This window comes from Neopelma chrysocephalum, unplaced genomic scaffold (genome assembly GCF_003984885.1).
Source record: "Neopelma chrysocephalum unplaced genomic scaffold, ASM398488v2 Primary Assembly neopelma1_25, whole genome shotgun sequence".
Classification (NCBI taxonomy): Eukaryota; Metazoa; Chordata; class Aves; order Passeriformes; family Pipridae; genus Neopelma; species Neopelma chrysocephalum.
In genome coordinates, this window is record NW_020897694.1 from 13,936,172 (window position 1) to 13,960,739 (window position 24,568).

The 24,568-nt window shown below is 36.0% G+C and overlaps 1 long non-coding RNA gene across 4 annotated transcripts in view; it reads right to left on the reverse strand.

The window, feature by feature from the left end:
• The window catches only part of LOC113963771, a 36,546-nt gene extending 15,524 nt beyond the window's left edge, over nucleotides 1-21,022 (reverse strand). The window contains exons 1-7 of one of the 4 annotated variants that reach the window (XR_003532942.1): nucleotides 20,645-21,022; nucleotides 15,785-15,904; nucleotides 12,367-12,506; nucleotides 8,175-8,285; nucleotides 6,056-6,142; nucleotides 4,736-4,842; nucleotides 2,179-2,788 (exon numbers count right to left, since the gene is read on the reverse strand). This is a non-coding gene — a long non-coding RNA (uncharacterized LOC113963771). Of the gene's footprint in view, nucleotides 1-2,178; nucleotides 2,789-4,735; nucleotides 4,843-6,055; nucleotides 6,143-8,174; nucleotides 8,286-12,366; nucleotides 12,507-15,784; nucleotides 15,905-16,532; nucleotides 17,395-20,644 lie in introns of those variants that run through there. The other 3 variants (XR_003532943.1, XR_003532940.1, XR_003532941.1) reach the window with 3 other exon arrangements.
• Nucleotides 21,023-24,568: the final 3,546 nt, after the last annotated feature.

Consider the following 24,568-nt stretch of genomic DNA (forward strand, 5'->3'; position numbering starts at 1 on the left):
TATCTATCTATCTATCTATCTATCTATCTATCTATCTATCTATCTATCTATCTATCTCTCCAGAGATGTTTTGGAAGTTACTGGTGTCCAGTAATGGAGGAATATAGTACACAACTGTGCTTAAATAAAGCAGAAAAGAAAATTTAAGGTATTTAGATTTTTAGTAAGATTAGTATGTTTTCTCTTTGGACTTTTCTGTAATACTAAATGATTTACCACCATAGGTAGATCTAAAAATGAAAAAAAAAAAGAAAAAATAGTAGTCAAGGTCCCACTATTTGTATGATTAGGCCATCCCTCAGAAAGTTTAGTCCTGAAAACCTTTGCAAGCAAACTGCATTTATGACATTTATTCAGGAAGCATATGATTATATGTTGAATTGGAGTTTAAATCAGCAATGTATAATATAGAGGTCATTCAGGAAACAGCCGTTCTAAGCAAAGGTCTTCCAGGCAAATTCTCTGGTTCTCCAACCTTCACCTTCTCCTCAAACTTACTCCTGTCTCCTGCAGACTTATTGAGGGACCAATAATGACACTCCTCCCCTCACCCTCAATTTAATAAAATACTGAAACTGTGTATTATTTTATTGACATTTTAACTTTCACATATCATAATTGCATGATCAATATTTTACATGATTAATGAGAGAAACCAAAAAGATAGGTGAATGTTTGATTTTTTTTTTCCACTACCTACTGACCAAATTCCCTACGCACATCTAAGCATACTTGTTAAATGACAAAATTAATAATCAGCAAAACAATTCAACTGAAAAAAATCTCCTTACTTATACCACTATTTCTCACAAACCCTGAATTTATGCCTGCATCCAAAGCAAAGTCTAGGCAAAAGCCCTTGTAAAAGCCTGATGAAGTGATCAAGCAAAGCTGGAAGATGATGCTGAACTCACTGTAGAACTGTTGAACAAAAGTTCCCCTGTTGAAAATGTCATGGTATCAAAACCAGCTCCTTACTGCCTTTGGACACTTCTCTTGGGACAACAACTGACAGATTTTTGCTCTAATAGTCGACCTCAGATTTCCAGCCATTAAAATGGGTGAAATGAAAATGCTTTATGTTGGTATTCAGAGTACTTTGAAATGGAAAATCAAGTCCATTCATTTCAAATACTCTGTAGTGGTTACTGTTTCATACAGAGCGGACTGTATCAGACCTTGGGGCCAGAATTTCAAGTCTCTATTTCTAGATATGATACTGAAAGCATGTTCATGCTTAATAAAACATGATTTTTGTTGTACCAATGCCTTGTAGCATGTGCAGTATGGATATTAAATCATTAAAACTACTACATTATTTTTTTCATAAGTTGGCAAAACAGAGAAAATAATAGAAAAAGCCTTCACAGTTATCATAAACATGCCATAAACTCTATTTTATGTAACAGAAACACACATTAGCTTCAACTGTGTTAAAAACATTTACCTAATCACAGGGTTTTAATATATTTTTTGTTGTCATCTAATAACTAATGTAATAATTATTCAACTAACCATTGCAAATCCTCTGAAAGAATATATACTTGTTATACCAAGTTTTGTGTGTCACTTCCCTGAATGTTTGATTTTTTTAAAACCAGAATTTTAAAGACACTTGCATTTTTTACATGAAGTCCAGGAATCCAGTTGTTCAACTGATGTTAAATGTCTAAAATTCCATAAAAGAAGATTGAATATTTTCATTAGACAAGACTTTTTACCAATAAACAATGGTAACAGAGGAGAAACTAGTCCTTTCCCCAATTCCATATCTTAAGATAAAGCTGAAGGATTAAAATAAGAACAATAAGTATGTTATCATCTTATTGTTATGAAGTGTATCTCAGTTACATTGAACTATAATAAATGAATGACAGGAAAAATAATCTATTTGGTTGGAATAAGTGTCATACAATACTTCGTAAAAATTAAAAAAAATTTCAGGATAGAAATCCTGAAGTTATTATTATGTTAACAATCTAAAAAGTATCAGACAAAAAATGCAAGCTATTAATTAAATAAACTGAAATATATGAAGAAAAACAAAAGAGGAAACATTTCACACAACACTTAATTTTATTTATTTAGTCTTGTCTCAGGCACTTGTAATATTTAAGTGTTACACAATTACCACAGTACAAAGCACTAAAACCACTGAAACAAAATTCAAAAAGCTCAAATATCTAGCCAAGACAGCATCAATCAAACCTCCTATCAAAAGAAATCAATTGCTCACAGGTACAAAGAATAGGAAAAAAAAAAAGAATAGCAGGAATGAATTACACAGTGGAAAGGACAAAGAGTGGCCAAGAATAAGCCATCCTAAATCACAATGACTGTTTTTATAATATTGTAGGTGTTCACAGTACTTCAGATGCAAACCCAAACCCTGTATAACTCTACAGCAACAGATTTCAAGCATAAATGCTGCCAATTCTCCAAGAACAGTGAGAGAAGGGGACAGGGTACCCAAATAAAGTTAAACATACATAAACCCCACACATATACAGTAAATGCTAGCACATTCTGTTCAGTATATTTACCTTTTAAGAACAAGACTATAAGCATGGAATGAGGTTAGAAAAGGATTTCCTTTTTTTTTTAAAGCATGACACATATAATACATAACCCAGATAATCTTCTCACAGACATTTGAGAATTGACCACAAAGCGAATAAGCCTTGCAGCGTAGCGGGAGTGAATAGCTCATTCTTCTCCAGAAGTGCAAATGAGGCAGGTTCTGTACAAGCTGCATCTTCCAGATCAAGGAGTTCTTTTCAGGATCAAACTGTAAGTTTGGTAAAGGACAGAGACAGATATCATTGTCCCTAACCTTTAGCAGTATCTCTAGAACAGAAATTGTAACATCACATTAGGTACCCAGGATACTTTTCTGTCTCAAAGGGAGATACCCACAACACTTAAAGTTGGTTAAATGAGGAACAAAGTTGCATGCCTTCTTTGAGATGCCTTCCTGGCAACTTTGGAAAGGTACTTCACCACCTAGGAATCCACACTGCAAAAATGATTTTTGAAGGAAAGCTCCTCCGTATTTTTTCCCATAAGAATCTAATAATCCCTTTACTTCCTATCAAAAGAAAAAGATATATCTGCGCAGCCATCGACAGCACACTTCTCAAACCTGTTTCTCAGAGCGAAGCACTGCAGCCAATTTGGGTGTATCTACACCAGTAAATTAAAAAGGGCCAGAGACCAGTCTCCGACCTCTCTCTTTGAGGCCAGAAGGCTCTGACTGGCAGATTTTATACTCCTTAGGACTAGTTGCCTCTAGAGAGATTTACCCTGCAGTCAGCATAGGAAGAGTATGAACTAAGAGTTAAGCAGTGTGAACAGCAAGGATTTGGTGATGAACTCTGCTCTGCTATCTTTTATTTAGAGAATGCTCCCCCCACTACTCTGTGGAAAGAGCATTGTTCGTTCTCCCTAAGAAAATATAAAAGAAAAAAACAACATTTGTAAAATGGGATAACAGAATGTATTATATCGTTTGTCAGAAATTGGGAAAAAAATATGCTTTTGGGACACAAATATTTTTATGTTTCAGCCTTGAAAGCTAAGCACATTTTGGAAGAAATTACTCTTGTTTTAACCTTGTATTAACTCTTGTTTATAAAGATATACCTTACTGTGACAAGATGGATTTGAGATTCATTGGTCCAGAAAGGAAAAGTAAACTAGGAATATGGCTTTCTAGTCTGGTGATGCTGGCTGCTCAGTGATTCTAGGTTCTGTCCTCAAAAATATGTGTCATTTTGGCATATAAGCAAATGATTGTTGAATGTAAAGCTCAGCAATGTGATTACACAAGTAGGGACAAGAAACACAGGACTCTGCCCCTGAAATGGATGCCCTAAACATTCACACTTAGTGGAGGTGTTCATAACTGCTATTGTTCTAGCAACTAGAACCTTCTCCCGGGAGAATGTAAAGGAACAGGGACTGCCCATATGGATATTCTAGCTAGTAAACATGGAAAAAAATAGAACATCACTCTTTTTCAGCAAGAGAGAGAAAGATTTGCCTTATATTTTTTAGGGATCTTGATAGTGCTGGGAGAAAATGAGTATGATAAACTGCATGGAGCCCCAACAAAGCTTAAATAGAGAAAGGCTCCATTTCTGAAATTAAAAGGAATATTAGGCAAGAACTAGGGCATCATGTTGTGTCTCCTACTGTTCTTGGAAAGTGATAAATCAAAGCGCCCATTGAGCAACAAATATTTCCAAGAGTGCTGTTTTGATCTAATTTCCCTCTAAGTCTCAGTTTAGGTACCTAGACCTAATCTTAGAAATTGCACTGCTCTAAAAATACATCCACATGTGGTGAAACGTGTCTACACATCTGCAGTGGCACACACATATCCACATTCTACTGTAATCTCTGTTATCAGCTTAGACAAAATCATTGAGCAAATCACATTAATATTTTCTCCTATCATTACCTAGTTTAGGTGTTATGACTACTCATCACCACTGAGAGGACAAAAAAAGTGAAGATTTGGCAGCTGTGGATGGCAGACAGGCTTTCTTGAATTTAGATGCTGTAGTCACTATGACTAAATACACTGAATAATGCCAAGCTTAAATCATCATTTACAAAATAAGGAATTGATACCAAGCTGATGCAAAGAGGTGTACGATAATGAGGAAGACAAAAGGAACTAAATCCACATCAAGTACTATTATAATTTCATGAATGGCAGTTAGGTACTGACCATTATCTACTTTTTCTTGCAGCCTTTTCTTCACTACCCGCAGGGAACACAATTTCTGATGAGTTTCACCCTATCTTGAGTCAAGTTTCAGGCTCTGAATCAGAAACCTAAAAATTATACCAGGACAAATATCTTTCTATGATCCCATTCCTCTAGCAGATGCAACAAATGAGACACCTTCCTCATCAGTGAAAAATTAAAATTATGCAATAAGAAAGTGTCCATCTCAGCAGTGAGATATTGAGTTTAGTCATAAGGATGTAGAACAATTGCACCAGTGTTAAACAAAGGAAGGGGTGGGAAAAACTTTTAATCTTTGTGTACTTAAATAAGTTCAACTCTAGACCCTGAATTTCTAATTAACTCCTAAAAGTTTGCTGCCATTTTTACGTTGATCTCCTGTCTAAATTCACCATCACACAAGCAAAGAAATAAATAGTGAAGACGTTTAAATGACAGTGAAACAGTAAAAGAACAAAAACCCACAACAGCTATGGAAGTCTATCTCTTTCTTGGAATAGATCTGAATAAGTATCATATTAAAAAATTATCTCCAACAATGCTATGTGTGTGAAGACTCCTTAGATTGCACCGTCTAAAGCAGTTGTGGTAAAAATGGTGTTCTAACCATCCAGGAATTACATGCACAGTGTATTACCATATTCTTGGCAAATCCTTACACAAGGCTAGGACTGAGGTGAATACATGTGTTAATGCTCACCATATTCTTCATACAGATAATCTGTACCGAGTACTTCTCTTGATATGAATAATACATCTTATTACTCACTTCATGACCTATTGAGTAATGCAAGTGTGCTATGCAAAGGTAAAGCCTTAAATCCATATTTGTGCTTTTATTTTGCTAGCTGATTTTTATTTTGTTCAGTATGAAGCACTGTCTTTAATCCTGAAAAGGGCTTGTTGCATGATTCTGCATTGTACCACGAGATTGTTCCATTTGTTAAATGGAGTAATATTATTTTGCCCATCTGGTAAATCGCTCTGGGGTTTGCAGAAGAAACAGGCGTATTTATTTTAACTGTTGGATGTTAGTATCTGCACGAAGACACAGTAATTATATCTTTTGCTATGCCCCTACCCAAGCACACAATATACATATATATAAATAAAATGGAATGTATATTTGACCTTTAAGTCTTGGTTCTGGCATGTTGCATTACTTACTTTATGTCAGACCTGTGTAACATGATACAGATCTGTATTCTGGTATCACTAGTTCGGTCAGAATCAGTGTTTGTTTTACCATCTTGCAAAAGCAATAACTCTTACAGCTGTCCAGATAGATACAAATCTCACCTGAAATATTCAGAATGAATCCTAAGACAGTTTGCTGGTACCCAGAGGGGAAACTGTAGTGCTCTTGCTCCTTTCTTCTACCAAGATCTGAACACAGAGAAAAACAGTATTTACAACTGAGTGAGTTTCCAAACTGCCTAACTTTTCAGTTGTGTGTTTTTTATATGTTAAATATGGTTCAGAAGATTAAAGTCTTCGTTTTAGGCAAAGAAAGGAAATAATGTTTCCTGTCCCATTTGCCAAGCTAAGTGAACAACTGTTCCAGCACAATTAGAATTGTTAATTGATTTGAAAACATAGGGCTTTGAAGGTGGAAAACTGCTGACATTATTTCAACGGGGAAATGCACTCCTGAGAGAGAGCACTGCAGTACAATTTCTCTCCTTGTTTTGTTGAATATACATCTATAAAAACACTGTGAATCATGCAGTAAAAACTGCTGTGCTGATATCATAAATCTCTGATAATAAAAATTTCATTGTTGAAACAATAAAATAGACTTTTATTATAACACAGAGTATCCACCTAAACATTGTCCTTTTAGCTTCTTTGAGTTAAATGTATGCACAGTTTTACAGTCTATAAACAGATCTGGAATAAAAGTTAATAAATGTCAAAATTTGCATTTCAAAAAATTCTTGCTGCATTTTAGGGAAGATCAATCTATGAACCTTTCAACATTATGTCAAATGAAATGCTAATTGTACCTTTAGGAATTTCAGAGACAGTGACAAGAAACTAAATGCTCTGTTCCTTTGCATCAGCAAGTCGAGGATAATTGTATATCTACTCTTGTGAACTTCTAAGAAAAAAAGAAATGCTAAGGAAAAAGAGTTTTCTATTCTTTAACTCAGGAGAGTAAACTCCTTCAGCCACCCTTCATCAATCTACCTTCAAATAAATTGTGTTAACATGTTGACAATGGACAAATCACACAGAGCTACATTTATTCATTTTATAATAGGTTTGTCAAATGAACTTCAGCTAGAGATTTAAGAGTGAGAAACATTTCCACCTAGGAACAACAGGCTTTTTCTATCCAAGTTGCTAGAATGGTTTGTACATAAATTTCTTTTTTTGGAAACAACTACCTTTCTCCTCCCTCCCCAAATATTAATAAGGTACTACTTCTTTGAAGGGTAAAAACACTAAATATATAAAGAAGACACATAAGAGGTTTTTTATATCCTCTCTAGATAAATTCATAATGCATCCCTTGTTTTGTTTAGGAATCAATCTTATCAGTTTATCTCTAAGCAGTACAAATTGTATGCCATAGTGGTAAGTGCAAGAACACACTCATGCGATAAGGAAAACTAGCTGGAAAGTAGCACCTAATTCAGGTTTGCAATGTCTTCACTGGTATTAGCCTACCCTCACTATTGGAATATATTTCCTACAGCTACACTGAGACAGTTGAAACATTCACTTTCTGTGTGGAAATTGAAAGACAGAATAAACCCAGGGAAATGTTTATGGTCATGTTAACTTATTCAGTCAGCTGGACTAGGTATCTTCTAACTCTCTAAATCCTTTTATAGCATACAATCTATGGTTTCCAAAACAGAGACCAGTCTCATCCTGCCTTTCTGGTTTATGGTCTATAGGCCTACATTTGTATATTTTAGGTCATTCAGTGTAAAAATATTTCAAACTGTATTTCATTTAGAGGTTATAAAATGCAGCTACACTTCAGAGCTAGAATTCAGATTGGTGAAACTACTACTCTTTGTGTTACCACTGTATATTTGAAAAGGAAGCTGGAGATCTTACATTTAAGTATTTGAGCCAGATCCTGCTGTCACTAAAATTGGAAGCAATTTTGTCTTTGGTGTGAATAGGAATTAGATGGGATCCTTGTATTTATAGGCCTGCAAGAGTATGTAACGACTGACATATTTTTAATTTACACTAAGTAAATGTGAAATTATGTGTTCAGAAGTGATATATTTAAGTAATTTCAGCTCTGTGTAATCTCTCATTGCTAGAACACAAACTACTCACTGGCTCAAATTTGATATCCATCAATTTTCTTTCAAAAATGTTAATCTCTATGCCATCTCCATGCTATATAATAGCTAGATAATCAGAAAATGTGGTAAACATGGACCTTACATACCTAGTACTTCTTTTTATAGCAACTATTTCCCAATGTATGATTCCTCTGTTCTTCAGTAAAACCAATTCCTGATGCTCTGTTTTAACAAAATGTTATTCAGGTTCGCATTCACTAAAGGTATATTGGAACAAGAAGCAATACACATTAGAAATAAAAGAATTTTACAAACAACATTTTACAAACAACATTGTACTACAACTTTTTGGGGTAAGTGTATTTCAGTATGCCTGTCAAATTTTTAACCAGAATTTCAGAACATATTTTATGGATTTAGGCAATTCACTGGGGCCCTTTCTTCACCAATATATCTTTCACAAATATAAAGTTTTCAATCAGGTGGATTTTTATTTTCATTTGACTTCCTGTCTACATAAAAAAGAGAACAGATAGGAAACAGACAGAACTTTCTTAAGCACTATGTTCATATCTTTTTTTTTTAGGAGTCAAAACTGCAGGCTAATAAAGACCATTTAAAATAAAAGGGACCATTACTCCTCAGTTTTATATGAGCTTACATGCTTTCATTGTGCAAAGTGTGTTATTAATTTAACATGCCAGATTCATAGGTTTCTGCAATATCAGGTTTGATGTATTCATTATCGGCACTCAGTACATTAATTCACGCTGAAGTCCGGTAAATCAAAATTATACCATCTGGCTTCCTGTTCTTAATGATGAATTTGATGTAGGGGTGATTAAGATTGTTAGGCTTTTGAATTTTAATGTAAAAATTAGGGGATTAAAAAGGCATTTAGAAATGACCAATAGTTAGAATAAACTTACTGACAGGATCTAATTTGTGTACTTGCTAGTAAAGCTCCATTTTAATTAGCAGCTACAGTCTTTCAGCACAAGCTCAAAGAGACAGAAGTTTAGTGATTAAGAAGATGAAGCTGTTAAATTGATAAATTGACCTTGAAATACTTGTAACTGTGGGGGATGGCCTAGTAGTTGTATGGTTGGTACGTTGTGCTACCACATAGGGGAAAGAGTTTTGCAATTGACCCTGGTAATTCTGCCTTTTTAGATGATTGACCAGCTGGGGATGGGACAAATCACAGAGGTGACCCCCTCAATGTCTAAATTCAATAGCTCAGTTCGCAAGCAAACAAATTCCATTATTATTCAGCACTTGCTGGCAGATAGCCTGAAATACCACCTCAGTTCTTCAATATCTTACTCACTACCTTTGCCAGAGAGAGGTGCTAAAACAAGGTAAAAACGATAATGGGGTTGAAACGACATCATAAGTTGAATGATGACCTGTCAAATTCCATTGAGAGCAAAACAGTCAGAGACAAATTTGGCTCTCACTTGTCAAATGTTCTTGACAGTGGCCAAGCAGTCAAATCTTTGACAAGACAATTCCATTGTACCTATGATATTTTATTAATCTAAAACAAAGACATTGCATATTGTTGCATGGAAATTGCTAGAAATCTTTAACAGGACAGATAAAATATGTAAGAGCTGTAGCATGCAAGGGGAAGAGAGTTCTGCTTAGGGTGGTTGAGCTTGTTAGAACAGCATGACATCATGTGGAATCATATTAGGGCCAACAAGCTAAGGCAACTCAAATTCATGCACATAGTATGACTGAAATAATAAAAAAAGCTATGTTCCCATGTTTTGGCAAAGTTCCAGTTGTTTGTAGCATCTCAGAGAAATGTGATAATATGTTAAATCTCACCTTCCCTTTAAAAATCCTAAGGGTAGTCACTCATATTGGTACACTGTGGCAGGTATAACTTACAAGAGAAAACGAGTACATTTGTACATATCAACAGTTTGAAGGATTCTTATTCCTTGGCAAGTCAGGGAATATTTTAAGTCTTATATTTCAGAGGAAATCGAATCTTGACTAACCACTGCAATTTATGTCATTTTAAATAAGATATATTTGAATAAGTATATTTTTCATGCCCTAAAAAGACTGATGTCTTCTTTTATAAGCTCATCCTGTGACACACTTGAGTAGGTAGGTATATTGATTTTTTTTCTTTTTCTGATGGCAATGAAGTGTAAATGGAAAATATCAGACTTGGCAATCACTTAAACCATGTGAAAATTTCAGAGTGAAGGCTATTAGAGTCACTTTGTGATCTCCCTAGATGACCAAGGAAAAAAACATTTCTACATTTCTTCAGATCCTTTGTGTGACAGCTAAGGAGAATAACATTTTTTCTAATATGCCAGTTTTACTCTCTAGTTGAGAATAACCTCAGTGCTTTCTTATGTCACTAGCTGAGAGAAGATGAAAGACCCAGCCTTGTGTAAATGGCTTTGTCTAACCATCAGTCTTTAGCTCTGCATGGCAGCTGTACTATTGACATTAGCTTGTGCACTGGGTGAAATTGAAGTGAGTTAAATGTGACCTTGGCTTAGTTGTTGAAGTAGAAATGAACTCTACTGGGAGTGAAAAAAAATAAGACCAGTTTCTCTAACTTCATTTTTTCTTTAATGAGTTTAACAGCACTCTTAGGATTTGGTACATTTTATAAAAAAACTTTTATTTCCTTTTCTATTATACAGTGAGTAATCACCATTAGTAAGGTTAGCTTGCCCTTTTAGAATAAAATCATGATTTTAGGTGTTTATATCCCAATTACTATAAAAAGCAGATCTCTCTCTCAAAAAAAAAAAAACCCACTGTCTTTTCTCTATGTTGTCTGCTGTACCATTTCACAAAAACCTGTTACCACACTTATTAATTATAGCTAAAGCATTAAAAAAACTGTCAAATGTTCGGTGCTTCTAATGACTTTACATTTTCTTCAGGTTACATTGAAGTTATCTGAACTACTTACTGGTAAATCATATGCTCATGTGGGAAACATGCAGATAAGTGAGGATAGTTTGGACCCAACCCAGGATTTTCATGTTAATTATATCCTGCTGTGTTTATATCCCTCTGTGTGTACATGACAACATGAGATGTCTGAAGATGGGCGCAAGAATCAGGAACAACCAGCCACATTCTCACCCAGGTGTTCAGTTCATTGTGTATAAGGGTTTAACTGCAGATCATAGAATCATAGAACAGTTTGGGCTGGAAGGGATCATCTAGTTTCAGCTCCCTCTATCATGGGCAGGGATGCCACTCACTAGATCATGTTGCTCTGGGCACCATCCAACCAGGCCTTGAACATCTTCAGGGATGGGGCATCCACAAATTCCCTGGGCAGCCTGTTCCAGTGTCTCACCACCCTGGTATTAGAGAATTTTCTCCTAATATTGAAACTAAATCTTTCCTCTTTTAGCTTAAAAATGTTCCCCCTTGCCTGATTGCTATCTGCCCATGCAAAAAGTGAATCTCCCTTTTTCATAAGCCCCCTTTAAGTACTGGAAAACAATGAGATCCCCCCAGAACCTTTTCTTCTCCATGCTGAACAACCCCAGCTCTCCCAGTCTGTCTTTGCAGGACAGATGGTCAAGTACTCTCATTATCTTTGTGACCCTCCTCTATACTCACACTAACAGGTCCACATCTTTCTTATGCTACGGACCCCAGAGCTGTAGTCCAGGTGGGGTCTCATGAGGGTAGAGTAGAGGGAGAGAAACACTGCTGAAGTCTGCAAACACACATTGCCATCTTTTCATCCACCTTCTCCTCAGGGCTGCTGTCAATGACTTCTTACAGTCTGTACTCATGTCTGGGATTACCACAGCAGCACTTTGCACCTGGACTTGTTGAACCTCATGAGGTTCTCGTGGGCCCACTTCTCAGGTCCCTCTGGATGGCACCCCTTCTTTCTGTTGTGTCAACTGCACTGCTCAGCTCTGTGTCATTCACAAACTTGCTGAGGGTGCACGCAATCTCATTGTCTTGAGAGACTTGAGAGATGTGGGAAGTCTGACTGCCAGTGAAGACGCAGGGGAAGGACGTGCTGAGTAGCTCAGGTTTCTCAATATCCGTTGTCACTGTAGCTGTACTGGGCTATGTATATCAGATGCTCCCACTAGTCCACAAGTTAATCTCAGTGAAATCAAACAGAAGTGTAAACCTCACATTCACTGTTGAGGTAATGAAGCAGATATATTTTATAGGAAAGGATTTCAGAGGAAGCTACGTAGTTGGGAACCAGAAGATGAGCTGTTCTGAGGCTCTGTGGACTCAGAACCATCACAGGAGAAAGAAGGCCAGAAACTTTCAGAGAAAGAATCAGCCGCAGAGAGAGAAATCTTTCCCTACCTTCCTGACTGCTGCTGAGAGATCTCAGCTCTGCTTCTCAGAGTGAAGGTAGAATGCTCCGATCTTGGAAAATCTAGTCTTTGGTGCAGCAGTCCCAAAACTGAGCATACCTCTTGATAAAGAACAACATGGCGGGAGACCTACAACAAAAATACAATGATAACAGTTTGGGTGAATTAGGCAGGACATTGACTGCAGCTGTTTATCAAAAGACATTGTTCTGAGCATTTTGGTAAGCATTTTTTTTCCCAGAAGGTGAACTTCAGTGAATTTACATCCAGAGAACTGAACGGTATACTATCATAAAGTACCTGAGGTATCAGTCAACGTAATCAGAATGATAACTAAAAACAAGTGAAAGCTATTTTGTTTTGGGCAGCTTTATTTTTTTTAATGTTGATATATGCAGAAGCCTGTTAATTTCAATGAAATCCCTCTGAAGAAAGAACTGAGTCCTTATCAAAATTTTCTTATTTGATATTTTTAACTCTTTAGTTTTGGGGTTTATGCCCAATAAAACACTATTTTGCTGGTCATATTTTTACATCAGTCAAATAATTCCCACTCAATTGTATTTCCTGAGCCTTCTTATGTGGCCCTAATTTCAGTTTCTTACAATTTACTGCTTATAAGCAATGGGTCAAAGATTTACGTGATATATTCCCTACATCTAGATTTTCTGTATTGCTGTTTGAAAATTGAAAATCTTTCTTTTCATCTTCAGTGTCTTTCTCTTATATTTTTCTGCATTATGTCATAACCATATATCTGTCCTTGGTCTTAGCCTTTCCAACTGCTCTTTATTTTAGTGTCCACCTTATTCATTTTGACTTATTTTCGAGTTTTGTGCAGTCATCAAATTTCAGCCTGTTACTGCACATTCTGTGTTTCATGTTACTTTTATATAAGGTGAATGAAATATGTCTTATTAGTGTTACTTTGGCCTTATACTTGTCTGATACTTCCCTCATTCACAACTGTTAGGACTTATAACTACCCTTTATAATACATATGTCAATCCTTGGGACATTAATGTAACACACTGTCAGTACCATAGATCACTGGGTCTACAGCAAACTTCTCTTGAGTTCTCTGAAAAACCTTTGCTAGGAACTCAAGAGATAATTTTTCTGTAGTTTTTGCCTGTTTTAATCCATTTGAATTTCTTTTTTGCAAACTAAGCAAAGTATCTCAATTCTGTAGTTGTCATAGTTTCTTTTTGTTGAAATTAATTAAGTTCATAAGTCTTCTGGATTAGAGGATTATATCACAGGAAAATCCTTTGATAAAATCAGGAATGAGTGGAAACTTTGTATTGTCAGAGTTTTAGAAATCATATGTGGGGTCAGATTTATGTTTTTAAAGAAAAGCTGTCAAGCAAGAAGAGTTGTGGACTGGAAATTGCAGCCATTTCAAGCATCCTGTAGGTGAGCGGTGCAGGACTAGGACATTCTGGACTGTAGAGAAAATGCCTGGCAATGTCAGATTCAGCCTTAGAAAAGCAGATGGCCAGAAGCAGTGACACAGATAAGTCCCTGGAATGCTGAAAGCATCTCCAGCACACAGAACAGAGAATATATGGCTATGTGTATTAGTGAGCATTTTCTCAGTATTATCAAAAGAGTGCACATTTCCATAACCCACCAAAGGACTTGGTAAATGAACCAGTTCATGACAGAATAGAATTATAGAACAACCCAGGTTTTAAGGGATATTGAAAGATCATCTGGTCCAACCTTTCATGGGAAAGGGAGCCCAGATGAGATTACTTAGCATCCTGCCTAATTGCACTTCCAGGAGTGAGGACTTCACTCATTTTTCTCATCATAAAAAATTTCTTTCTTGTATCAAGATGAAACCTCTCCTAAGGAAACTTGAAGCTGTTGCTTCTTGTCTTCTCTGTGTCATTCTTTGTGAAGACAGAGCCTCCGTCTTCTTTGTAGCTGCCCTTTGAGTACTAGAATACCGTGAAAATGTCACCCTGCATCTTCTATTCACCAAGGAGAAAAGATTGAACTCCTTCAGTCTTTTCTCATAAGACAGGTTCCACAGCCTTTTGATCATCTTTGTGGTCTTTATTTGAACTCTTTCCAGTACACCTCTCCACCTCTTTCTTGAACTGTGGGGAACCCAGTCCTGCCAGGTCACAAAATCACAAACAAATGGTGGTACTTCTTCAGAGAGGGGAAGGAGTAAAGCTTACATTTTGCTCTCATTCCTTTTTTTTTTTTGTTTGGTTAGGTGTTTGGGGTTTTTTTGTTCTATATTTTTAGGTTCAGTTTCATTGTTAATTCTCTTTGACATCTTACAGATTTTTTTCTCTCAAAATACATGATCAAATGCTTTCAATGTCTTCATATTGTTAGAATTGTATAGCAAAGTCTCCAATGTTTATGTACATTAGTAACGATCACCTGTTATAGAGCTCATTAACAGGGGAAAAGCACCAAACTTAGGAAACACAGAACTTAAAGGTATTATTGATAAATAATCATTCATATGGTTTTAAGATAGAAATGTACTTCTGAGTAATTCTGAAATTCACGCTCATGGCCTTGTACAGCTTTAGAAAATCCATGTAATTAATTGATGTCTTTACCTTTCAAAGTATTCCGTTCACCTTTCATCTTACAAGTCAAGCTTTCTAGATTTTAGCTAGATCACTTCTTAAATATGTGCTACTTTGCCCTTTTCAGTTCCAAAGAGATTATAAATAAACTTCCTAAAGGTTTCCCTATCTCTTCTGGGACGCTTCATCAAATGTGTACCTTCTGGTCCTTTAGTTTTGTCAGTCTTTAAATGTTCTAATTTCTAGGTCACCTCTTCTGGCACGATCTTGAGTTTCTTCAGTATGCTTTCCACCTCTGCTGTTAAATTTATGTCTGTTTCTGGCATCTGTTCCCAATCCTCCTCTGTGAACACTGAGGCTCAGAATTCATTAAAATTTTTAGTAATGCTTACCTAGGCTGTCAATAAATTACTTTCACTATCTTTTTGAGGCCTTACTGTTTCTTTTGCTGATGTCTTGCTCCTATTAGTCAATTTATCCTAACTTTATCCTGTTTTCTCCTTTCTTTTACAACAACATAACTCAGAAGCCACTCTGTTAAAAATTATTGTAGGAACTGTGCAAGAAAGCAAATCAACCAATCTTTTAACTTCTTTTGTTTAGTCTTACTCCTCTTTTTCCTCCATGTTGTTGACTACTTTTTGTTCATTTTGAAATTTTCCCTGGCTACTGACCTATTGTAAAGAGGTGAATTTCCTTTAGGCAGATCCCTTTTCTAATACTACCCAAAGATGTTATGCCTTCCAAAGACGTAGTAGCTTGGATTCTAATATACTCTGTACTTGGTCAATTATTTTAATTCATGCAAATTAAATGTAAAGTCATAGAAAAAGCTATTGAAACACTCACCTTGCCTGAATATAAAGATTTATCAGACACAGATCAAGTTCATTTTATCAATGAAGCTGTTCTAGGCTGCTATGCATTTTCTTCCTCCCATTGTTTGTTGAAATATTTGAGGGAAAATACCTAAATGAAAAATCAATTCAAAAATTTGCAGTGTTGTGAGTGGAACCTTAGGGTCCGCTGAAAACTGAATGCAGACATTGCCAGCTAATAACAGCTGCAAATCAACTTAACTATGGTTTATTTGTATAAGAGTTTTGCATGATGTGAACTAAATGCTAAAGATAGCAATAATGTTTGAATAATATCAATAGAATCAGTACAGCTTTGTGCATGGATGCTTTTATGTCTCTTTTAAGATTCTGTAGATCAATTAAGATTGAACCAATGTAACTATATAACTCTTTTTAAAATTTTTAAACAGTACCTAAAAGGATCTGGGCATTTGTACCTTTCATTTTGAGACCAGCTATAACTCTAGATGCAACTGTACACCACAGTCATTAACCTGTTTGAGACCCTGATAAATTCAGAGCTCTAACAATTATTACTATTGATGTCATCTTTGCTATACTTCTTGAATTTGCATACACACATCTTAGAAAAACCCATGAGTGCCTCATTACTTTCAAAAATTTTCATATTTACCTGGTTTTATCTCTTTAAGTATTGTGAATTTTTCTTTCCTTTCCACACTCCCCCTACCCCCAGGCATTTTGTTGTCTGTTTTGTTATTTGATATTATTGTCACCTTGTCCACCCATCTGCTTCTTCAAGCTATTTCTTTCCTCATTTTTGACAGTGTCTGTATAATGTTTCTCACACATCTGGTTTCTCTCCTGTATACAGGCTTAAGCCCTCCCTCATGTTTCTGTGTATCCTCTTAGCATCTGGTAGATCACTGCCTCTTTGAGGAGCTGCCTATTCAGAAAGCAGCTTTCTGCTGCAGTGTTGTGAAACTCCAGGTAGGCTGGGGTGAAGCTACAGTGGAAAATAATTATTATTCAGTATCTGATGCAAAAATTCAGTACATAATGAAAGAATCTATTGTTATGCATATACTCATGTGAACAGTGTGAGGGTTTCTTGAAGAAACCTTTGGTTTAAACATTTCAGTTAAAATCTCATTCTTAATGTTACATCAGTATAACTTTTGGATTCAATAAAAAATGCTTTGAGAGCTTTGAGAGTACCATTTTTATAATAATTATCCTGTTTATTTTTCACGGTACTCCTAGAATGCTTTTACTTACATGTTTTCAGAACCTCTACCACTTAGGACTAGTTAATAAAGACATAATACCACATAGTCTTATCCAGACCAATATATCGTCCCTATGGGTTTTTTCCCTCAGTATTTTTCCTCTACAAAGAGACATACCTACCTATTCCTTGAACTCGTGGATGCTCCTTCCTCTTTCCCCATCACTGTCCCATATACAACCATTCTTTTACTGTGCTACCAGTTTAATGCAATTCTTCTTATTGGTGAAGCACTGGTGTAAGACCGTCTTGATTCACATTTAATAATAATATACATTACATCTTTGTATTTATGCTTGGTTTCAAGATTTTTCTTATGTCTTACAGGAAAATACTTGCCACACATAGTACAGAAGTGCACCCTGCACAAACACTAAGTGGAAGAGCTTTGCAGAGTAGCATTTGGAGGAAGGGAGTCCGACAATCTTTCATCCATGCTACGGACTTTCTTTCCCCCTGCACTATGCTCCAGAAACTATACAGAGTTTGTATCTCAATTTGCTTGTAAACATATTGCTTGCTTCATGGCTTTGGTGGCTCAGCTTTCCTTTGACTCAGACCCACTTCTTCTTCCTCATTCCTTGCTCCCAGGAAGAACTCTGATGCCTATAATTTCTCTGTGATGCACAGGGGGAGCTGGAAGCACCCTCTGTTAGTCATTGTTTGTCAGACATTAAAATCACTGACAGCTTAGAAGACTTTTTTGTCTTTGCTAAAATAACTGCTTATCTCTCATCATAAGTGCTACCTTGGTCCAATAATGCAGGCACAACAGATCTAAATTCAATCAGTGTGACCATCCTTGACAGATCTACACACCTTCTGCTCTCTGAGAAGTAGAGTAAGCACAAAAATTGATTCATTTAATGTTTGCTTTCCCTTTTGTAATCATGCACACCATCCAGTCTGGGAGATCTAGAAGACTAGTCTTCAAATTTGTTCTTATTTTATATATTTAATCCACCTTTTTCTTCTTTAATAGGATGAAACATATATTCAGGTATCTTTTTGTGTTCTGCTATTATTCCAGTGTTTTGTCCATTACCCTATTATTTTTGTCATTCCATGACTGTAGCTAAGAAATTTATCTCTGGTATAGAATCTTGTCAGCTGCCTTTTTAAAATCTAAGTATAGTAACATGCATTATCTGTCATGGCAGTAATGTGTAAAAAAAATTCCGTAAGTGAGTTCAGTGTGACCTCTCTAGCCCAAGTCCACATTGTTATCACTGTTTCAAGGAGTTTTTCATTAAAAAACAAAAGGTGGCTTTGAATATTTTGATTACTTAAATTCTAATTTCTTAGGTTGCTTCTTTTTTCTCTTTAGTAATTAATAGTTTTAGAACTCTTTACTTCTATCTCTAAGAATTAGAAAACTTTTAGCAAATTTCTTTGGAAAGAAAAAAAAGTGATTTCACTGAGATCACAGTGACAAATTTATTTGGACAGAGCATCTAAAAATATTTCAGTAGTGTTATGTAAATAGTAAATGCTGTTGGAAATAATTTGATGCAAACCTAGCAAGAATCTTTGTATCTGGATCACTATTCCTGCTCAGGTTAGTGCCTCTACATCAGGAGAACTGTGAAGTAACACCAGGAATTTTCTAGCTCCCCTATGCTTCTAAGCTACTCCCCATGGAAAGAAGTTACAGGAAACATGTTGTATTAGCAGTGCCCTTATTTTAAAAATGGAAATGCTTTGGCAGTAGATAGGGTCTTACAGTATGCCCTGAAACCGGCAAATTCTCTTTGCCCAATTTTGATAAACTAATATCTTCATTGTTTTATCTTTGGTGCTTATGTGTTTTATATAGGCCTTTAGAGGCTGTAGAGTTCCACAGAGGCCTCACAGTTTTGACTGTTAATGACAAAAATGTGCAGTCCACTGATGTGGTACACTTGATCTGCTATGGATGCTTAAAAAAATCTCAGCTATATTTATTCCATTACTACTCATTTAAGATCAGCTGAATGCTGTTGGAGGCAATGGAGTTACATGGGAGTAAGTCTGACACAAGTGAAAAGAATCAGACCCATCATCATCTTTTCTACTGAATATTCTATTGAACTATTGTAAATGACATCCAGAGCTGAACCAAAGATAACCACATTTTAGAGTGATATAATATTATTATGTTTCTGAGTGGGGCACACTCCTTATGCCCAAATGCCAGAACTATTACTGAGAAAGGCTTCTTGATGTGGAAGGAAAAATGAGGTCATAGGAGGGAGCAAGGAGAACAATATAACACAATTGTAAGAAGAGACAGAAGAACATACTATGTTAAAATTGGAGCCAAGAGGTGTCATGATGAAGAGAAGAGAAACAGTAATAATTTGCATTTTGTGCAGCACCTTTTAGTCAAGAATATCAACATACTTTGTAGCTTAGCTTAGCTTTATCTGTTGCTATAAATAAGTACTAGTAACCCATCTTATGAGTAGCATGTGGAAGACTGTATGCTGCTTCCCTGAAGAGCAAGTCCAGAAGAAGCTGAACACATTGGTCTGACTCCTAACACATAGCCAATAAAACATGCTCCTTTGAAGGACATGGAAACATAAAGTAAAAAAAAAAAATGGAAGAAACAAAATTATGCAATGAGCCAGGAATACAACCTTCACCCTAGACTTTCATGAAAGCCTATGTTTGTTCCATCTCTGTTGCTTTTATAGCACAGCCATAACTCCCAGCATTACTGGGATTTGACTTCTAAGGTTTACTTTGATATTTCATTCTGGAATGCAATGACTAGAAGAACAAGGAAGACAACTAATTCTAACCTACATTCTTATTTTTCTAGCACAGTTACTATCCATGAGCAAATAATTTAATCTTAACAGTCAGGTCCTTGAATTCTAACTCAAAATAATGGCTATCAACATGACTACTGGGGAGTATGTACATCATATAGACCTGCAGAAAAGTATTTATATCCTCTGGGAATCTCATTTGTGTTCCTTCACTGGGAATCCAGAGTCAGAACTTGCCTCAGAAAATCAGTGTCAGTGTCCTTTCTTTCAAAGAATTATGGACAAGGCACCCTTTTATTTCTGGATGCTACAGACGACAAGTGCAATTTCATCTTACAGTTTAGTGACTAGAAGAGTCCTAACTCACTCACTGCTTCAGTTTGAGAAGGTTCAGAGTAATGATGTCAGGATTGTCATTTTGCCTTGTAGGCACAACTACCCACCAGTTTCAAAGAAATCAAGAAAAATACATTCTTCTGACCTTCTCCCTAAAAGATTTCTTTCTTAGTTAGAGAACTGTCAAGTGAGCAGTTCATCTGTTGGCCTAAGTAGTAGATTGAAGCCTGACTGGACAAAGAAAAGAACAGGAAGTTGTAGGAGTGACAAAATGTCCGAGGTGGGTTTGCTACTTAGAGAAACATTTGTTTTATCATCGGCCAAAACACCTTCTCCTTCCATCTCCACCTAATTTTTCTCCCTGTCCTATGACTCCTTCACAAGTTTTTTGCTTCCACAGCCAAATGAAATGTTGAGTCTGCTGACTTTGAGGGGAAAGAAATCCTGACTGAGACTGGGAACAGGCATCTGTTTAACATTTAATGAGCTCAGCTCAAAGTTGTATCACCAGCTTTCCCAGAAAGAGCCCTAACCAGGAGGTCTGAGGCTACTGTTCTCTGCCTTCCAGTTCTATGCTTCTTTGGTGTTGTAAATGGTTCAGTATCTGAAATAGAGAGATGAACACAAAAAAAAAAAAAAGGGAAAAAAAAAGCATGTTTGTGAATGTTGTCATTAATGGCAATGTGCCATTTATACATTAAGTAACTCATGATTATAAATGTCTGCAGTGTCAGTGTCAGAACAATGATCTAATCAATGCACTTCCTTAAAATATGCGCGTATGGAGGATTTCTTGATTCCTTCTGAACCAGTAAATCTCAGGGCCTTGCTGCTCTTGTGTTTAAGTGGTTCATAATTTTGTTGTAAGCTAACATCATTTTCCATATTGCCGGGGAATTTCTGTTCCATGGGTTACAGTGTATTTTGGACTCACATATGGTTGGTTCCTGATGTCTTTTTCTGACTCTGTGCACAGCAAAGCATTCACTGAAAGGTCTAAAATCTACTTTAGATCTACATTTAAGTATGGAGGGAAGAGTGTTATATGGGGAGCAAGACTTCTGAATGCATTTTTGTGTTTTTGTGTGGGTAGAGCATTTTGGACCACACAGAACTCTGACTCAAAAAATGCTGGTAAAGTATTGGGGAATACAACTCAAAAGAAGAACAAGAGAATACGAAAATATCAGTATCGGCATCTGGATGCTTTTGCGTGCAGTTCAAGGCATCCATCTCTTTAATATGATACACCTCAAATTGGACATAGACCTCATATCTATCTACAAGGCTTTTTATAGGACAAAACAGTAGAATCTGTAGGAGACAGATTAATACAGTATGTTGAAAAACATGCTGCCATAACAACAGAGAATAGAAAACAGCACTTACTTCTGCAGTGATGTACAGATAAAAGAAAGGTTATGGGTTGTCAGTGTGGACTGCTAAATTTTCCTTCCAAAAATAAAACCAAGTGATAAGAATCTGAATCTGAACCATTTACATAAAAGTAAATATACTGACTTGGTGGAATTGTTCTGAATGCAACTGAGACTGAAATCTGACTTAATGTTCTCTTCCTATGATCAGAGCTAATTTAACTGTAGGAGCTACATGGGACTTTAACATGATCAGAAATTAAACAGTGTAGTAAACTTTAATAGTGAAAGAGTAGAGCAACCTGAGTAGCATTTCTTTCTTTGTTGCTCTAGCTTTGATGAGTATTTTAGAAACAACAATCTCGAGCCTTAGTTCCAGTGAGGATAGTATGTATGAAATCTGACTTGCCACATCTTACAGAAAATTTTCTGCATGGTGACCTTTTGCCAAAACAAATTGTATGAAGTTGCTAGCGTTTGCAGGTAGTTGGCAGTTTGCTGTCCAAAGCAAATATAAGAAACTCAATGTGCAGTGACAGTTATGAAAACTGTTGTGTCTAAACAAACTTATCAGAACACAGTTCATAAGACAACTGCTTTATAAATTGTTTGTTTAAAGAGTGAGCTTATGGGAAGAAATATTGCATAACTCAGTCTTAAAAATTGAAGAATCTGCTTAAATATGATAATATGGTTCTTCTAAATACATCTTGAATAAATCATATATTCATTTATATTTTAATACACATGTATAAACTTATACCTTATGCAACATTATCTTTTCTGGTTGGGATGATAACATGGACAAAATCACATCTCTGACTCAGGTGAAGTACCATTTCACATTAACAAGGACAAGATTTTTTGAAATTTTTGATGGGTTTTAGTGCTTTTGAGTAGTACTAGTATTTTAATTAAAAAGAATGATGTATTGTACTGGCAGAAGTCCCGGTAAGATCTAAGTGACTTATAGACCATTTGCTAGTATAACAAGTGAAGATCTCCCCAATATCCCATTTATTTTCCGTAAAAAGCTTACAATGGGTTCTCAATATTTTACTTTTCCCAAAAGTCCATCCTTAATTTTTCACAAAGAAGCAACAAGGTATAGCAATTGGGCATAAATCAGTATTTTCCACTATATTCAGAACTCCAAATGCAGGCGTTCAGTCTTAGTGTGTCATCCAGACTCCATTTACAATTTTAAACTTCTTTCAGCTTCTGGATCTCACAGATTTTCCAAAAGCAGTATGAATCCTCCTGTCAGCAATTCTGCTGGCAATAGTCTTGGGTTTTTTATTTGCCTTTCCCAGATCAAAAGTTGAGAGCTATCTATCTGTTCATTAGTCTGTGAAGGGATAGACACTACTAGAGGATAATTCATCCAATCTGTTTTAGACACCCATCCTAGGCTGGAACGAATCACTCTTCAAAGACACCTCTCATTTTCACTGTAACTGTAGGTGAGGTTACTAACAAATGAAAGTGGAGAAGAACCTCACCAGTAGCATCAAAACCACTAAAGGAAGCCAGATGATTTTTTTAAGCATCTGGTGGTTTAAGTTGCTAAATTTACACATGACTTAGTCTCACCTGACATTATTCATTGTTAATTACAGTTTAAATTATAGTAAAATGTGATCATAACCATATGAGCAGGTATGCTTATAGTAAACAACTCAAATAATATTACTTTTAAATATTTTTTGATGAATGTAATAGGACAATTTTTAATATGATAGCTTAAAATGTTACTCTTTCTGGAAAATTCAAGAGCTTGTAAAAGTAAGTAGTTATGTAAAGCAACAATGCAACTCTGCAACATCCATGTCTCCCAGAAAGCCACTGAGTAAATGTGATCATTCTTACAATTAAGCACTTTTTATAAATGTAAATTAAAAGATTGAGCCCTGTAGTCTTACCTTTTATATTTCAAAATCTATACTCAAAAAATATGGCCTCTTAATAAACACAGAAAAATGGGAAATCTCCCCTGTACTTTCAATATTTGTTGGCAAACAGAGCTTCCATTTTTTAAATTTCAGTTTAAAGACCACTAAATATCCAAATTTTCCAAATGTCATGTGAATGAGAAATTCTGATAGAAATATTGGTGCACAGGCATTAAAACATGCCGTTTCCAAAAATAATGTGTGTTACAGACTTTGCACCTGTGTCCATTGATCTCAAAGGCATGGAGCATACAATTCACAGACTGCAATATCTATGCTTCCTCAGAGTCACAGACTGAAGGGAATACTTATATTGCAAAATAAAAGATGAGAAGGAGTATAGTTTGAACATTATATCACCATATACACATAATTCAATTTAACTTCTAGCTCATGCCCTGTCATGGCTCTGCACAGCTTCACTAGCTTTTGCAGATGAAGCATAGGCACTGTCTGAAGACAAGACAACAGTGGCTGTTCCTGAAAGGCAGAATGGGCAAATCTGGGCCAGGACCAGATTCTTCCATTTTATGTAGTCCTCCAACACCATCCCAACTGGCCTTACCACTTGGAAGATATGATCTCATTTTAAACACTTTTCTTTTAGTTAAAATACTGCTATAAAGAGCCATAATGAAGATTTAACATAATTTTGGATACTTTCTACTGAAACACACCCATACCTCAGTGCTATGTGGTACAGGCACACCAGTCTGTCTGGAAGGAATTGGCAGAGGGGGTGTCAGGCAATCTGCAAGACTTGTCAAAGGATCCCTCCTGGCCTTTCTTCTTCAGAATTACAGATGCATATTCCATTGTCCCTCCCAGGGTTTGAATGCTCTGTGGTAGATAAAGGCCAGGAGTTCTGAGGATCCCCATCCCACTGGGAAAGCTGTCAAGCTACCCAGAAAAATTTTTCAAATAAAATTTAGGAATAGTTTAACCCACTGAGAAACCAGGAAACCAGGGACTGCAGTTTTGGGAATATTTCTTTAAATACAACCTGTTAGATATCTGCACAGGAAGTAACAGCTTGTGGGATGAACCACCATTTTTCATTTTGGGAAAAATGAAAAAGACATTCTGCTTATAATAGGGAGAACT